Source organism: Vigna unguiculata, unplaced genomic scaffold, assembly GCF_037176805.1.
Source record: "Vigna unguiculata cultivar grain cowpea cultivar isolate G323 ecotype 2 unplaced genomic scaffold, ASM3717680v1 ptg000140l, whole genome shotgun sequence".
Lineage (NCBI taxonomy): Eukaryota > Viridiplantae > Streptophyta > Magnoliopsida > Fabales > Fabaceae > Vigna > Vigna unguiculata.
Genome location: NW_028196782.1, coordinates 51,536 through 65,817, shown reverse-complemented (window position 1 = coordinate 65,817; position 14,282 = coordinate 51,536). Strand labels below are relative to the sequence as shown.

Sequence of the window (14,282 nt, the reverse complement as noted above, 5' to 3'; positions counted from 1 at the left end):
GATCTGTTGACTTTGTATACCATTCCGCTGTAAATATAAGGATCTTATCCTATAGATCTATTGTGATCTGGAAACTTTAGAATTAAAATAATGGAAACAGCAACTCTAATTGCCATCTCTATATCTGGTTTACTTGTAAGTTTTACTGGGTATGCCTTATATACTGCCTTTTGGGCAACCCTCCCAACAACTAAGAGATCCATTTGAAGAACATGGGGACTAGTTGAAGTAATGCGCCCTCCCCTATTGGGGGGGCTCATTACTTCAATTAAGATAATAAAAAATTATTTGACCTTTTTCGGTCGGAACTTTAGGAGGTTCTCTAAAAAAAATCGCGAAAAAAATAATTCCTAAAGTTGAGACTAAGAGGAATGTATAAACCAAAGCTTCCATAAATTTAATCGTGGTTTACAATTATAGCTTTCATACCTGTTTCTTGGGGTGGGGCTCTTTTCGAAAAGAAAAAAAAGAATAAATGCAATGATTCCAATCAAGATTTATCTAGTTCTTTATATGAAATTCAAAATTATTATAAAAAGTAGAAAAGAACAAAAGAATGTTATACTACCTGTCTTCCTGTAGTTGGATCTCCAAGTTTTTGGAATGCTCCAAATTCTACTTGAGCATCTAAATCTGGGTCGATACCAGCAAAAACATCTCTGAACAAAGTTCTAGAACCATGCCAAATTGTGCCCGAAAAAGAATAGCAGAGCAAATGAAGCATGCCCAAAAGTAAACCCAACCCCTTGGACTGCTACGAAAAACACCATCTGATTTCAAAGTAGCACGATCTAATTTCAAAAATTTCCCCCAATTGAGCACGTCTAGCATATTTTTTCACAGTAGCGGGATCATCTATAACTTACTCCATTAAGCTCACCACCATAGAACTCAACAGTTACACCTACTTGTTTCGACACTATATTTCGATTCTGCTCTTCGAAAAGGAACATCGGCTCTAACAATTCCGGTCCCCATCTACTAAAACAACTGGAAATGTTTCAAAAAAAAGTAGGCATACGACGTACAAAAAGCTCATGTCCTTCTTTATCTCGAAAAATGGGAGTGTCCTAACCAACCGACGGCTATTCACATCTCCATTGTCCATTGAACCAGCTCTAAATAACCCCCCTTTTGCTGGATTATTTTCCGATGTAATCATAAAAAGCTAATTTTTCAGGAATTTAGACCAAGCTTCTGATAAATTTTGATTTTCGGCTAGCCCAGCACCAACTCTTCGATATATTTCTTGCTGGAAGTATCCCTGATCCCATTGATACCGAGTAGGACCAAATAATTCAATGGGGGTTGTTGCTGAACCATACCACATAGTTCCAGCAACGACAAAAGCTGCAAAAAAGACAGCAGCAATACTGCTAGAAAGGACAGTTATCAATATTTCCCATACGTAATCCTTTATACAGACGTTGGGGTGGACGCACACTAAGATGGAAAAGACCCTCTAATATGCCCAACGTTCCTGCCGCAATATGATGAGAAGCTATCCCCCCCCGGAACAAAAAGGATCAAAACCTTCCACACCACACGCGGGATTTACGGATTGTATCCTTCCAGTTAGTCCATAAGGATCAGACACCCATATTCCGGGACCATACAATCCTGTTACATGAAATGCGCCAAAACCCAAAACAAGCCACCCCTGCAAGAAATAAATGAATTCCCAAAAATTTTTGGCAAATCCAAAGAAGGTTTTCCAGTACGTTCATCACAAAAGATTTCTAGATCCCAATAAACCCAATGCCAAATAGCCGCTAAAAAGCACAAGCCTGAAAACACTATATGTGCTCCGGCACACCTTCGTAACTCCAAATACTCCGGATTCGTTATAGCCCCTCCTGTGATATTCCAACCGCCCACGAATTAGTTATTCCTAAACGAGTCATGAAAGGTATAACGAACATACCCTGTCTCCACCATTGGGATCAAGAACAGTGATCAGAGGGATCAAAAACTGCTAATTCATATAGAGCCATCGAACCGGCCCAACCAGCAACTAGAGCTGTGTGCATTATATGAACAGAAGCAAACGGGCCCGGATCATTTAAAACAACAGTATGAACACGATACCAAGGTAAACCCATGAAAAAATACCCCTTCAACAAAAAATAGACACTATGTAACTTTATTGCACTGGAAAAAAATGAATATAGCCTTTCAGTAGATTCTCTTGGAAAATGGAACAATCATATTTGTCGAAATCAAAGAAACAGATTTATTCTATACCGGATAAGTAACAATACGCAATGGTGGGGAGACGAAAGGGGTTGACAACTTTCTCTATGACTATTTAAATAAGTAAATGCAGACATATTCGCTTATCACCCCAATGACCCATTTATAACAACTCGACTTTATTTAGTCTTCTTTTTTATAAAAAAAGCAATATTAATATAAAATCAAGTAAATCTTTTTTAACACGATAAGCTAATTCTTACGTTTCCACACTAAAGTGAGATATATGACTTTATTATTTGTCCATTTTATGCCCATTGGTGTTCCAAGAGTACCCTTTCGAACCCCCGGGGATAAAGATGCATCTTGGGGTTGATATATAGTGCGACTTGTCAGATATAGTAGGTTATATGGGATTTACCCGTTTTCTCCCCCGATCGAGATATCCCCGCTTTCACCCCCAAAAGAGAATGATGAAATCATAAAGATAAAAAAATGGGGAGCGTGAAGTGTAATGAAGTACTATTCTATCGATTTTTTCATTTTTAGATAAAATTTCCAGATTATTACTCGAAATTATGAATAATTTATGGTTGGCTTAATTGGACCAATAAAATCAAGTACCCAGGCTCTGTGTAGAAAAAACCAATTGGTAATATTTCTACGATCACTACTTCTATCATATCTATATATTGTATTTTACAAAAAACATTAATAAAATTCAGAAAAGGAAGAAGTTCTAACAAAAATACATAGTTTTGGACTATTTGTTCTATATGTGCAAATCCAAATCGGGCAGATCTTTACTCAGAGTAGAAAAGAAACCTAAAAGAATTGAAAAAGGTCCATTCAGAAACAAGAAAATTACATTGTGATTCGGCTTCGATCTCGATGAAAGCAATACATCAATGAGAAGATAGTTCACTAAATTAAGTATATTCTTCTTTTTTTTTAGTTCGAAGAAATCCATTAGAAAAAGAGAAAGATTAAAATCGACACATTGATTCCTTTTTTGCTTATATAATTTTTGATGAACTGTATGCATCAAAAGGTGCATGTACGGCTTTTAAGGAAAAAATGGAATCCTAATCAATCGACTTTATCGAGAAAGATTACTTTTTTTAGGTCAAGATGTTGATAGTGAAATATCGAATCAACTTATTAGTATTATGATATATCTGAGCATAGAGAAAGAGAATAAAGAATTGTCTCTGTTTATAAACTCTCCGGGGGGGTGGGTAATACCTGGAATAGCTATTTATGATACTATGCAATTTGTACAACCAGATGTACAGACAGTATGTCTGGGATTAGCTGCTTCAATGGGATCCTTTCTTTTGGCAGGAGGCACAATTACCAAACGTCTTGCATTTCCTCACGCTTGGCGCCAATGATTCTTTTCTTTGAGAATATATAGAATAGATATCTATCTATATTATACTATACCTTCGCCATAAAAACCAAAGTAATAATAGCATGGTATTTTGAATTCCATATGCAATTTTTTTGAATCATTTAATTATATATAGAAAGAGTAGTATGAAAAAGAGGGTATTTTCCATTTTATCTGATCTATAAGAAACCTAGTTTCATTTTTAGTAGTGTCGCATACTTTTTTGTTTTTTTTCATACCAGAAAGCTTGTAACAATTTTTTATTTGAATCAGAAGAAAACTTAATATATGAAAAAAAAAAGAAACTTTTGGATTGTTGAATACCAAAATGATATAAAAAACAACGGAACCATCGTAGTATTTAAAAATAGATTCAAAAAGAAAGTTGGTTATTCTATTGTTTATTATTTAAGGATCCGGATCCAAAAGACCTAGTAGATTTTGTACTTCTTTTTTCTTTGATAGAAAAAAAGAAATTTGTAAATGTAGAAACAAAATTCATCGAAGAAAATACTCTACTCTATCCATAGAGGAAAAAATGAATTGCATAAGTACAAAAGCCGTATGCATCAATACGCAGAAAATGCTTGTACGGTTATTGAATATACTTTTTGCCCTTTATCTTATTTGTCTTTGTCCCCTTTTCTGTTACCTTTATTTTGGGAATAAAGACAATCTTTAGCAATCTACCAATATAGTAAAAAGAATTCTAAAAGATTTATCAAGATAAGGGAAATACTACTTAAGTGATATAATCAGGGTAATGATCCACCAACCTGCTAGTTCTTTTTATGAGGCACAAGCGGGGAGAATTTGGTCCTGGAAGCGGAAGAGCTACTGAAAATGCGTGAGAACTATCACAAGGGTTTATGTACAAAGAACGGGCAAACCTTTATGGGTTATATCGGAAGACATGGAAAGGGATGTTTTTATGTCAGCAGCAGAAGCCCAAGCTCATGGAATTGTAGATCTTGTAGCAGTTGAATAAAAAATTGGTGGCAAAGGTTATTCTAATTAAATACAAGATTGGAAATTTAATTTTTTACTCTATCTTACTTTACATTTTAAAATAAAATCTCTAAGAGTTAATCTATTAATATAGTATATATAATTAATATAGGCTATAAATAAGGAATATAGAATATAAGTAATTCACGGTTAGGATAGATCTAAACCTGCTCATTATACAAAAATATAGATATATATAGTACGACTTACCATGCCAACTATGAAACAACTTATTAGAAACACAAGACAGCCAATCCGAAACGTCACAAAATCCCCAGCTCTTCGGGGATGCCCTCAACGTCGAGGAACGTGTACCAGGGTGTATGTGCGACTCGTTCAGCTTAAATACTAAGAAAAAACAAATTAAAATTTTTCAGTATTGGTAATCAGTTAAGATAGTGTGAATGCAAAAACTACATTCACACTATCTTAACTTAATATATAATTCTTTTCTATATAATTATATAATTCTTTACATTCTTCTATCTTGTATAAAATTTATGGTTTCGATTGGTGCAAAACCAATAATACACATTTGCAATTTCATATGAGAAGGACTTTCCCATCGGTAACAAAAAAAGTTACCCGTTAAGCGGAGAAAATACTATTTCAATTAAAAATAAAGTATGTCCTTAATGAATGTATTTTGATGGATTTTGTAAGAATGGAATAAGAGGGTCAGCTACCCAGCAAATTTTCATAATTAAATACCGTTACTATAGAATTAGATTTGGTTGTGAAAAACCTACTTACTCAGATATTGGCATGGGTAGAGCCACAGAGTGTGAACTGTACAAGCTTAACGCAATAACATTCATTAAATGAATCAAAAATGAAAATAAAAAGGCTCCGGTGTATAGAGAGGACCTGGTCATTTCTAAAAAAAATCATAGAAACGAAGGAACCCACCAATTCATTATAAAAATATGTGTCCTATTTCATTTACTATTTTTATTTTATTTGATATCTAGTATCTATACAATTTCTGATTTTGAGGTTAAATGTTTAATATAAAAAATCGTGGTTGGGGCGGTTATAGTAGCAAGAGCCGTTGGAATTTTTTTTTATACATCGGAAGAATCCATTTTTGTTATTAATAGACTAGGAAGAAAAAAAGAATAACTGAAAAATGAAAAAGTTATTCCTGAAAATATCATTTATTAAATGACCAGAATTAAACGAGGATATATAGCTCACAAACGGAGGACAAAAATTCGTTTATTCGTATCAAGTTTTCGCGGAGCTCATTCAAGACTTACCCGAACTATTACTCAACAGAATTGAAAGCTTTAGTTTCGGCTCATCGGGATAGAGATAGGGAAAAAAAAGAGATTTTCGTGGTTTATGGATTAGTCGAATAAATGCAGTAATTCCGCGAGTAATCAAAAAGTATCTTATATTTATAATAATTTAATGAATAGTCTATACACCAAGCAATTGCTTCTTAATCGTAAAATAGTTGCACAAATTGCTATATTAAAAGAGAATTGTCTTTTTATGATTGCCGATAATATCATAAAAACTTAAAACCCCTTATTTACTGCAGGAAGGTATAGACTAGAAATTTGTTTATTTTGATAGCTTTATCATACGATAAAGCTATCAAAAATAAACAACCATGCTTAAAAAATTATTCTTCGTTACCTATTATCTTTTTTATTCCAACAAAAAAATCAAATGGAATTATCCTAATTTTGAACAAAACATCAATCCATGTTTAATTCGAATCTAAATTCAAATTGTGATTTCGAATTTTTAATTTCTATTTTTTTTTCTTAAAGGAGTAATTTTAGCAGTCGACTCGCTTTTTTCAAATTGTTTTTCGTTATTAAGAATAGGTAACGAAGATAAAATACGAGCTTGTTTTATAGCAACAGTAATTAATCGTTGTTGTTTTAAGGTCAATCTATTTACACGTCTAGATAGATATTTTTCCTTGTTCACTAATAAATCGACAAATTAAACCCATGTTTTTATAATCAATTCGGTCCCCCGATTGAATCGGGGGCAAACGTCTACGAAAAGATCGCTTGGATTTAATAAAGAGTCGCTTAGGTTTTTCCATAGTTTATTTATTCCTATTCCAAAAATAACATTGATTTAAATAAATATAATTATAATAAAGGATTTGTATTTTTTTTCTTCTTTAGCATATGTTGTTATATAACGACGGGGACATCATTTTCTCAATTCCAATCGACTAGGCGTATTGTGTCGATTCTTGTTAGTAATCTATCTAGAAATACCGCTTTATTCCTTATTTAGACTCTTTTTATCACAACCAGTACCTTCCAAAAGAACACTTACTCGGATATCTTTACCCTTGGACATGACCCTCCTTTGGGTTTTTAATTCACTTATAACTCTTTTCGGATTCGAATCTAAGAATCTAAGAAAAAGATGAAAACAACTAAGATAAGATAAAAAAGAAGAATTCGAAAAATTATGAAAGATTTCGTTCCAATTTAATTGAATCTAGTACAAAAAGAATACAAGGATCTGTAACTATATTTCGTTTCAAATTGCCAGTATTTTCGTTTTTTTTAAAGTATTTTTTATGATATTGTTGCCCCAACCTATGGATTTCTGCTTTCACTTTCTTTTTCATAGGAATTGAATTAATAATTCAATTCCATTGAAGCCTGGACCAGATCCCGATCCCGAGTGTCACTCCGAATTTCAATGAGGCCAATTTAATCTTTCGTCTTTATCTTTCCTAAAAAAAAAAAAAAGAAGAGTAGGTTAATTACACATATTTAATATATAATTGGACCTTTCATCTTCTTCACCCCTTCCGTGTCAATAACTAAAATTAAAAAAAGGGGAATATCAATGCATCTGGAAAAAAAACGATTGATCTCTATCAATAGACCCGCCAAAGCCCCGAACCATAAAGTACTTACTACTGGTGCCACGGAAAGATATGTTTTTAGATCTCGCATTTCAAATCCTCCTTTCTTTTTATTATTTAAGTATTTTTTCTCTGTTGATATATATCAACAGAGAAAAATGTGGAAAACAAGACAAAGATTCTTTACAATAACACTATAAACAAATGGAAAAGGGATGTAGCGCAGCTTGGGTAGCGCGTTTGTTTTGGGTACAAAATGTCACGGGTTCAAATCCTGTCATCCCTATCCCTAACAATTACTTATTCTATGATATTCCGTATTCTATAATATTCCATATTCTATGAGATGAGCAATAAACCGGGAACCTGTGAAGACGAATTCCAATTTGAACATACATACTGAATATCTATATGCAAAATGGATTTGGATCATATAATTTTATGAAAACAAAACGCTCTTAGTTCAGTTCGGCAGAACGCGGGTCCTCCAAAACCCGATGTCGTAGGTTCAAATCCTACAGAGCGTGATTCTAGTATTATTCGCCTCGCCTGATAATTACACTGAAATAATTGAACATTCAAAAAGAAAGTCTGAATTTTATCCTTGTCGATTAGGATTAAACTAAATAAATAGGGAATCACAAAAAAGAGACATTAATGAATCAAAGATCCAACTGATCACCTCGTCGGTATTGTAAATATGCAGTTACAAATAATCCAGCCAAAGTAATAGGAATTAAACCTAACACGATTCCAAATAGAAAAACTTCAATCATTTTTATTTGTTCGAAAAGTAAAAAGAAAGGTAATATAATATCTAGCCTTAAACATAAATCTGTATTGATCATAAATCTCAACGATCGAGAATTGTAAATTGAACATAGTAAGGAATTCTAGAATGTCTTATACCAAAATTTACTATTCCTCTCAAAATTACAAATCAAATAAGTCGTATTTTACTAAGACCAATAAATAGAGACGAGGTTATAATTAAAACCGATAGTAAAAAACCGGAAATAACTAGTGATAGTGGGCATATAGAAACTAAATGAAATATGTTCGTTCTTTTTATACATATGTTTATAAAGCACTTCCCTAAATTTCCATTTTTGAGAGAAAAAAGAAGATAAAAAATCCTACTTGAAAGATACAATTCAAAATTGGCAATTCCTCAATAAATTCAATTATTAGAGACGAAAAAAAAAAAAAGAAATAGAGTAACATAATTTAGAAAATAAATTCCTCATCTGTTACATCTACCCATCCTGTGATTTCAAATCAACATACTTCTTAATCAACTCAGGAATTAAGTAAACTGATCTAATGAAAATATTTAGTATTATTCTATAGATATCCAATAGAATTCTGTTTATATTGGAAAAAGAAAAGAAAAAATTATGAATATTCAAACAAAGAATAATAACTCTGTTATTTCATTTTATTTCACTTTGAATTAATGTAGAAGAAAATAGAAAAAAAAGATCTTCAACAACCACAAAAAATATATTTATTGATTTGGCAATAATTGAATTATTAAAATAGAAAATCTACTTTATGAATTATCTACTTTATTAATTATTAGAAACCCTTTTCTCATATTCCGATTTTAATGGATCTTTAGGTTTCTAATCCAAAACTAATAATTTGAAATGTTAAGAACCTCCTTTTATACTATTACTCTAAAAATTTAATATAAAAAAATTTTTTATATACCCCAAACTTTGCAAAATTTTCTATCGGATTTTTGACTACATAGAGACAATCAATGAAAAAAGAAGAAAAAAATCTAGTACTAAAATTTTACACTGATTGTGAAATTTCATTGCTCTGTTAGAAGAAGGATAGCTATACTGATTCGGTATACTCAAAAGACACCGTTGGTACAAAATGGGACGATCTAACAAGGATTCTATTTCAGTAAATTTCGCCTTACTGATCTCGTCTTTTATGGACTCGATCCCCCCTTTTGACTGTACAAGAATATGTGGAGTTCAAGATGTCTGGAAGCACAGGAGAACGTTCTTTTGCTGATATTATTACCAGTATCCGATACTGGATTATTCATAGCATTACTATACCCTCCCTATTCATTGCAGGTTGGTTATTTGTCAGTACAGGTCTAGCTTACGATGTATTTGGAAGTCCCCGCCCAAACGAGTATTTTACAGAGAACCGACAAGGAATTCCATTAATAACTGGCCGTTTTGATCCTTTGGAACAACTTGATGAATTTAGTAGATCTTTTTAGGAGGCTCCAATGACTATAGATAGGACCTATCCAATTTTTACAGTACGATGGCTAGCTGTTCACGGACTAGCGGTACCCACTGTTTCTTTTTTGGGATCAATATCAGCAATGCAATTCATCCAACGATAAACTTAATTTGAATTATAGAGCTATGACACAATCAAACCCAAATGAACAAAATGTTGAATTGAATCGTACCAGTCTCTACTGGGGGTTATTACTTATTTTTGTACTTGCTGTTTTATTTTCAAATTATTTCTTCAATTAATTAGAATTAATAGAAGAAATAGGAATAGTCAATAATATATATATTAAGAATTCTTTTTATCCCATTCGGAAGGATATCATTTCATAATTATCTATGACTGTTTGTTAATGTCTTTAGCATGACTGACTACGTGATTAAATGTGGAGGAAAGTGGGATAAATTGGCCGATACTACTGGAAGAATTCCTCTTTGGATAATAGGTACTGTAACTGGTATTACTGTGATCGGTTTAATTGGTATTTTCTTTTATGGTTCATATTCCGGATTGGGGCTCATCTCTGTAGTAATCGTATTCTATTTGGGTTTTTGAAATGAAAGTGTAAGAACTGAACAGGGATCCACTCTTTCTTTGGACGAATGCAAGTGGATCCCCCTTGAGTTCTTAAGAATTCTAATTTTTTTTCATATAAATGACTACTTCTTCCGATGTTTCAAAAAATTCCATTTCATTCTTTTTTTTTTATTTGTTCACTACATATTATTTTACATATTATTTATATACCATAAAAGATTATCTGGCAGAGAAAGATTCTAAGTTGGAAAAAAAGAGAAACTAAGATATAGGATTTTTCAGGAAGGGATTCAAAAATAGTATTTTATTGATATTTTTAGAATATTTCTATTTCAACACAAACAAGAAGGAATAGGAATCGGGACTCTAGGAAAGGACAAAGAAAAAAAAAAAAAAAGAAAAAACAAAGAATCCCCCTTAGAGTAACTTTTCGATATTTGAATATATATATATATTTTCTATTATACAGATATTATACAGAATATAATTACAAAAATTATCAAAAAAATTGAGTTATTTTTACGAGTTTAATATGTTGATAAATACGCGGAACTAAAAATTCATTTCGAACAATTGAACCTTCTCAAATTGTTTCTTCTTAAGAACTAAAAAGATTTGTGCTAAAATAATAGATGCCAAGAAGAACAAGAGACCTTGAACACGTAATGGATCTTGAAGTACTATTTCCGCATCCCCCTGACCAAATCCACCGACATTAGGGATTACTTGTTAATGGCTGATCAAGTTTGATAGATTCACCTTCTGAAACAAGAAGTTCTGGTCCTGGAGGTATAATATCAATCACTTTCACGCTCATCTAATGCATCTACTATAGTGATTTCGTATCCCCCTTTTTCTTTTCGTATGATTGTTTTTGGACTATACCTGCTGCTGTAGCATTATAAACATTATTATTACTCTTGCTCCCGTCAAGATAAATCTGGCCCCTTCCCCTGTTCCCGCCTACATATATAGGATATTTTAAGAAATGAATATCTCTTTTACTAGCGGGATCCGGGGAAAGAATAGGAAACGTGATTTCATTATATTTCTGACCAGGAACAGGGCCTACTACAAGATATTTTTTTTTGTAGGGCGATAGTTTTGAAAAGACAGATTGCCTATCTTCTCTTTAATCTCAGGCGAAATACGATCGGGGGGGGTGCCAATTCAAAACCTTCGGGTAAAATAAGAACAGCCCCCACATTCAAAGTTCCCTTTTTACCATTAGCTAGAACTTGTTTTCACTTGCATATCATAAGGAATTCGAACAACTGCTTCAAAATACAGTATCAGGAAGTACCGCTTGTGGAACCTCAATATCCACGGGCTTATTAGCTAAATGGCAATTGGCACAGACAATACGACCGGTTGCTTCTCGGGGATTTTTCATAACCCTGCTGTGCAAAAATTGGATATGCATTTGAAAAGGGGTGCTCGAATTATTATATATATCATGACCGATATAGAAATGGATCGGGTAATCCCTTCCTTTATACAAGAAAAAGCATTTCTAGTTTTGCATGGTCTAATCATTGATCCTGAAAATTTCTACAATAAGATTAGGTAGGTCACTCGCATAGTTCCCTATCCAAGGTGGGAACCCCTTTTTTATTTAACTTTTTTTTAAAGAGGGGAAAATGAAAAATTATCTTTTTTAGATAAAAACTTGAAATTCATTGAAGTAAATCGGTTTTTCTGTCAATCATTCATTGAATGATAAATCACTACAAGTGATGGAGATATGCGATTTAAATAACGGAAAATCCAATATTTTAAAATTGTATCTAAAATGACTGGAAAAGTGGACACAAGACCGGATATAATTTGATCATTTTGAGCAAATCCAAAATCTTTATAAACGAAGCCAAAAAGTAGTTCCCACCCATGGGTTGAATGGAATCCTATACATAAATCAGTTAATAAAAGAATAGAAAAAGCTTTTATTGTGTCACTTAAATTATATATAAATTCTCGAACCAAAGAGTTAATAAGAACAAGTTCTTGATTACCAAGAATAGAATAACCGCTTAGAATAAAGAAACAAATTATATTTGTGGAGAAGTGCAAAATCGTATTCATACGATCTTCATTGTGTGTTTTGATTAATTGGATTGTTTCTTTATAAATTCCAGTACGAAGGTTTTGTATATATGTTTTCGGACATTCCTTTAACATGTCATCTAAGAAAAACAGTTCCTCTAATTCTATGAATTTGTTTAGAATACTCTTTTCTTTAATATCATTCAAGAAAATTTCGGAATTGACTAGTATTCCACCAATTAATAAACCAAGATTCCAGACTTTTCTTAAATGTGAAAGAGATACACCAGGGCAAAAAGACTATAGATGTAAGATATAGAAGGGGAATGCTTTTTTTTTTTTTCATTTTTCGTCTTTAATGAACTTAACTTCATCTCTTTCGTCAACTCTATATGATAATAACTTTTCTATCAAGTATAAGCTTCATTACAAGTTATAGAGCTTCTAGATAAATTTAGATTGTATTTTATCATTTTTTTTTTACTTAAACTTCGGAAGTTAGCCTTTGCCTTCTTTAATTGAGAAAAAAAGAATACATAAATCGAATAAGAAATCGAAAGAATTCACAGTCAATTCCAATCCAATGAAGAAAAAAAATATTGTTTCGAAAGGATATTAATTGCTAAGCATTCGAAGAAAAAAGGATTCTTTTTAGAAATACACCAAGGAGCACTTCGAGTTATGACTATAATATTCAAATTTCGGAAATCAAAAAATGTCCCATCTATAAAAATAAAAATTGAAATATTTTGCAAAAAACAGTTTTTTTTCAAAATATTTCAATCGGTACACTAAATAAATAGGACAATTCTGAAACTTTTTGTGCAATTTTATTTCTAGTTAAGTCCAATTTTCATCAATAAAGAAGCGGTACACCTAAAAAAAAAGATAATTCGCCAGCTCTATTTGCAATTTCTAGTGGAGTCAAATTATCTTCAATACGAGTCAAGGGAATAAACCCCTGTTCTATTGTTATCCATATAAACGAGACTCTCATAAGTAAAGAGTACGAGTCAAAATACTTCGTTCTTGAACTCCTGTTATTATTCTGATAGATTTAATCTCGTTCATAGGTATTTTGAGAATAATACGACGATTTTTTCCAGGAAATCCCCAACGAAGAAAACATACTTCTTCTTTATTTTTTTTATCGAAGATATCAAAACCACCGCCAATATCCCCACAAAATAATCCACCACAAATAAAAACTAATAAAGAGACCCCCAATTCCATAAAAAGCCATCGCGGCCCCTTGTGGAATAAATGGAAAATTACTAATTTCCTGAGAAAAAAGGGAAAAGACCCATACCGAGATAACTGGAAATTGCAACCAACAATAACCCCAATGAACCTAAAAAAATGATAAAGGCTGAAAAGATATTGCTTATTTTTCGAGACTCTGTTATAGAATAGATCAGTACTTCTTTTGATCTTTTTTGGTAAAATATTCATTACCCCCTCTTTTTCTTTTTAAGAATAATAATTGTGGAATAAAAAACCCCAGAATTTTACTTGTTTCTAAAGTAATTTTCATCAACTGGCGCTACTGAAATGTAAACCTTTAGGGGGAATTCATCCAATTGCTTCCAGCTCTAAAAAAAAGATCTATAATATTTTTCCCTACTTACCGCCGTATCTAAAAAATCTTGTTTTTTTGAACATAGTAGAAATAAAGAAGCCATTGCAATTGCCGGAAATACTAGACCCACTAAAGGAACAAAAATGGAAGGAAAGTTTATCATAAATAAGGGTACCTCGATTTACTATTTGTACTATATCTATTTTATTTTTGTCGATTTTATATTCTTATTTTTATAAAAAGACAGTCTATAATCACTAGAATTCCTATATCTTTATACTTAGTATATAGGAATTCTAGTGATTATAGCTAAGCCGATATATATCAGAATATACCCTTTTATGATTCTTAGTATTTTTTTATTATTCTTTTATTTTATTACTTTGATCCTGTATGTTTTGATTTTG

The 14,282-nt window shown here is 32.1% G+C and overlaps 1 non-coding gene across 1 annotated transcript; it reads left to right on the top strand.

The window, feature by feature from the left end:
- Nucleotides 1–7,897: 7,897 nt before the first annotated feature.
- TRNAG-UCC (transfer RNA glycine (anticodon UCC)) lies at nt 7,898–7,972 on the top strand. The gene has a single exon. It is a non-coding gene; the product is annotated as a tRNA-Gly (tRNA).
- Nucleotides 7,973–14,282: the final 6,310 nt, after the last annotated feature.